Raw genomic sequence first — 4605 nt, forward strand, 5'->3', positions numbered from 1 at the left:
CAAGGACTATGTCCTGACAGAGGAGCTCCCCAAGCTCCTCCATTTGAATCTCTCCCAGTATCAGATCTCAGGCACACCTAGGGTCCATGGGCCAGCCCTACTGAGTCTACCTCCTTCTAGCAGGAACAGTAGCCTTTTCTGACTGGCCCTCACCCATTCCAGTTCTTACTGTTGGGTGCTACAGCCCAGCCAAACCTGGCCCACACCCAGACACAGCTCACACATGGCTCAGCAGGTGCAGATACCTAGCCCAGCCTGTCTTAACACCCACCGTGGTTCTCACAATCACCAGTGGGTGCTGGACACTAGCCCAGTCTGGCACACTTCATACCCAGTTAACACTGGTGCCAAGGGAGATTGCAGCCATGTTCAGACCAGACCACAGCCCCTACTCCAGCCCCTGGGCTCACCAGGGGGACTCACAACCAAGCCAGGGTATCCCCTTTTCTCCCCAACCAGACATGATCCCAGCCACAGATCACGCACATACTAGTGGTTGCTCTGACCTAGCTTGGCATAGCCTTTCCCCTGTCTTGGCCTTTGCCTTTGAATGCTGCAGCCTGGCCTGACCCAGCTGGCCCCCAGTCCTAACTCTTGCTGGCGGGTGCTCAACCTGGCCCTGCTCAGTCTGCTCTCATCCCTGGCTTATGCAAACCAGTAAGTATGGCAGCCTAGCCTGGCATGACCTGCACTCCAGCCTAGTTTCTGCACTTCCCAGTGAAAGTGGTTTGCTCGGCCCTGGCTGGTCTGCCCTCTTCCAAAACCAAATCACACACTTGCCAACGGATGGAGCTACCCTGCCCAGCCTGCTCAAAATCCAGGCATGGACCACATGTTCACCTGCAGGAGCTGTGACCAACTAGGGAATTTTCCCAGGTCCCCCCACTTGGACCACTCCCAGACCCAGATCTCACACATGTCAGCAGGTGCTTGGCCCTTACCCGGCATGGCCTGCCCAATCCATTCTGGTCTTTGTAGGAGCTGGTGTGGCCCAGCCTGCCCCACACCCTGTTTTAGGATGCTTGTGTGGGTTCTGCAGCCTAGACCTGCCCCACTTATTCCCAGCCCTAGTACTGGTGAGCATCAGTGAATTCCATGGTCACGCCTAACTCTCAGGCCATCATCAACCCAACTCTCAAGCTAACCAGCGGGGCTTGTAGTTCCATAGGGTTGGGCCCACCTATCCCCCACAGAATCCAGCCCCAGACCTGGTTCTCTTGCATGCTGGTTGGTTTCACGGCCCAGACTAATGTGACCCATCATTTGATCTGACACTCACTATCAGGTACTGGTAGCTTGCGGGTGTGCTGGCAAGTGGTGGTCAGCCATGTTCCATGCTAACAAGCCCAGACTAGGACTCCCATGTGGGTTGATGCATCAGTCTGACCCATAAAGATCTTCAGGTCTTTCCCCTTCAAACCACTAGGTCTCAGTCCCTTTGCTTACCTGCAAGTATAGTAGCCCTGTCCTTCAGTGTCCTGCAGGATTCATTCCTCACCTACACATACAGTGGCCTTATCCATGGATGTCCCTATGCAGTAATTCCATATCCTCAAGTCCCTAGAGCTTGCCGCCTGGCAGCCAGTGGGAAAAGACCAGCGCCAGCTGGCACTGTGGCTGTGAACAAGCCCAGGACCCTCCCCCCGCCTAGCAGCAGTGGATAAGGAACTATGATCCCCAGCAGGAAGTCTGAGCCAGCACAGGTTCCCCCAGCCACAGCCACCATGTAGCAAGGGGGAATTCAGACACTTCCCTCCCTCCCACCCCACTGCTGCTCCAGGTTACTCTCTTAAACTTGCCACTATCTTATACTGTAGATAGACTGGGCCTGGCACAATAGCCTAGTGGCTAAAGTTCTCACCTTGCATGCACTGAGATCCCATATGGGAACTGGTTCATGTCCTAGTGGCCCCATTTCCGATCCAGCTTCCTGCTTGTGGCCTGGGAAAACAGTAGAGGATGGCCTAAAGCCTTGGGACTCTGCACCTGTGTGAGAGACCCAGAAGAGGTTCCTGGCTCCTGACTTTAGATTGGTTTGGCTCCGGCCCTTGCAGCCACTTGGGGAGTGAATTAGCGGACAGATCTTCCTCTCTGTCTCTCCTCCTCTCTGTATATCTGACTTTCCAATTTAAAAAAAAAGGAAGAAAGAAAAAGAAAATTGACTGAAACACAATAGTTACTATGCTTCTTGCATGTTGGGCTTTTCTTTCTTTCCTGCTTTCTTTTCTTTTTTTCTTTATTTCCTTCTTCCTTTTTTTGTTTTTTTTTTTTTTAAAGACCAGTCAGAGTAATTTGGCAAATTTAATTCTCAGGAAGATCAAAGTTCCCTCCAAACCTAACTTGATGTTTTATTACTAAAAGCAAAGACCAGTATGGTACAGTATTACTCCAGAGGAATAAAAGGAAGATCCTCGGAGCTGCTTCACTGGTGTTCATTTAATGAATGGATACCTCCACCTCCCGACCTCAAAACGCTTTAGGGAAGTGCTGTTACCATTGCATGGTTCCTTATTCAATTGGAAAGGTGCCAGCACATTTGGGCACCAGAAAGACACCTCAACAACATGTTTTTAAACTGCAACTTCAGGTTAATATGACTAAAGCCGTTACATTGTAAGACGTGCTGAAGGTATGTGATGTATTTCCCGGCACAGGGACCTCACCAGATGGTATAGCCACTGTCCGAGTCGCCCATGAAGAAGTTTCCCTTCTGCTGAGTTACTGGGACGTCAGTTCCCTGCATGACCACAAGCTGAGTGGCATTGGGAGGACGTCCAGGCGGTTGGAGGAGGGATGCTGCCAGTAGTAGCCCTGGCTCCAAATCTGGCACCTGCATCGTAGCCTCCTTCCACCAGCACTGCTGAACCCAGGGGTAGATGAGACCGACTGGACAGTAAGCCATGGGGATAGTGGAACCCAAAGACCCAACGGCCGTGGACTGGGCCATAGGAAGATACAGAGAGCCCCAGGAAATGCTGCTGACATGGTGGACACTGTGGTAGCTCCTGGGTGCACAAAGCTCGGATGATAGAGCTCTGAGTAGGTAGGTGGAGCATCAGTGTAGGGCAGAACCTGGGGGAGGTACAAGGTCTAAGAGTACACGGGGTTCCTGGGAGGTTGCACGGGTATGTCTGCTGCGTCGGATATTGGCCTTTGCTGTTCGTGGTGGCTCCAGGTCCACTTCGGCTCAGCATCTCAGACGGTTATTTTTTCATCCTCTTCCTCCTGTCTTTCAAAAGATTTACTTTTATTGGAAAGGCAGATCAGATTTACAGAGAGAAGGAGAGACACAGAGAAAGATTTTCCATTTGCTGGTTCACTTCCCAAGTGGCTGCAATAGCCAGAGCTGAGCTGATCCAAAGCCAGGAGCCAGGAACCTTTTCCAGGTCTTCGACATGGATGCAGGGTCTGAAGGCTTTAGGAAATCCTCTACGCTGCCGGGCCCCTCCACATATCTTAAAAAAAAAAAAAGCAACTGTGTTGGCACACTGGTATAGTTAACACAAATTTGGCATTAACCAGACATAGAATGCCTGCCAGCTATTACCTGCTTTTCTCCCAGGAGTTTAACACTTGTCTAGGTACAATCAACCTAGATAGTTGCCTACATCTGGGGTTGCAAAACATTTCTTTTTAAAGATTTATTTTTATTATTTTTTTATTGGAAAGTCAGATATACAGAGAAGAGGAGAGACAGGAAGATCTTCCGTCCGATGATTCACTCCCCAAGTGAGCGCAACGGTCGATACTATGCCGATCTGAAGCCAGGAGCCTCTTCCAGGTCTCCTGTGCGGGTGCAGGGTCCCAAAGCCCTGGGCTGTCCTCGACTGCTTTCCCAGGCCACAGGCAGGGAGCTGGAAGGGAAGCGGGGCTGCCGGGATTAGAATCGGCGCCCATATGGGATCCTGGGTGTGCAAGGCGAGGACCTTAACCACTTGCACCACCGCGCTGGGCCCGCAAAACATTTTTTTAAAAAGATTATTTATTTGAAAAGGGAAGGGATAGATCGCCCATCCTCTGGTTCTCTCCCTAATTGGCTGAACAGCTCAGGCTGGGCCGGGATGAAGCCAGGAGCCAGGAGCTCCCATCAGGGCCTTCCATGTGGGTGATGGGGCCTGAGCACTGAGCCATCTCTCACTGCTTTCCTAAGAGCCTTGGCAGGAGCTGGAATTCAACCTGACACTCCCGTATGGAACACTAGCAATGCAAACAGCAGCTTAACCTGCTGTACTATAATGCTGCTTTCCCGAGTCCCAAGCATTTTAATTACTTTGCTGCTCTGTCTCTGCTCCTGGTCAAATCAAATGGACCAGCAGGACAGACAGTTCTTTGTCTGGGTTCACCTTCCAAGCTCCCAGTGAAAGTCCCTTCCTACCTGGTTGCTGGTGGAGTTCCGGCTGCTGTTGGAGTTCAGATCGCCGTGCTGGAGCATCAGTCACTGCAACATCACACTGCTGTGCCCGCTGCTTTCCTGTGTCTGTCAGTCTCCAGGTACCCCTCTGCTGTTGTTCTGTCCTTTCGTATTTCCTGAAATATGTCCTCTCTGCTTCATCCTGGCTAAATGTTTCTCCGTCCGTTTAAATGTGTCCTTACCCTGTTCCGCCA

The 4605-nt window shown here is 51.3% G+C and overlaps 1 pseudogene; it reads right to left on the reverse strand.

Annotated features, from left to right (window-relative positions):
- Window positions 1-2659: 2659 nt before the first annotated feature.
- LOC121153992 lies at window positions 2660-3194 on the reverse strand (annotated as a pseudogene).
- Window positions 3195-4605: the final 1411 nt, after the last annotated feature.

This window comes from Ochotona curzoniae, unplaced genomic scaffold (genome assembly GCF_017591425.1).
Source record: "Ochotona curzoniae isolate NIBS_2020 unplaced genomic scaffold, NIBS_Ocur_1.0 contig_2723, whole genome shotgun sequence".
Taxonomy (NCBI): domain Eukaryota; kingdom Metazoa; phylum Chordata; class Mammalia; order Lagomorpha; family Ochotonidae; genus Ochotona; species Ochotona curzoniae.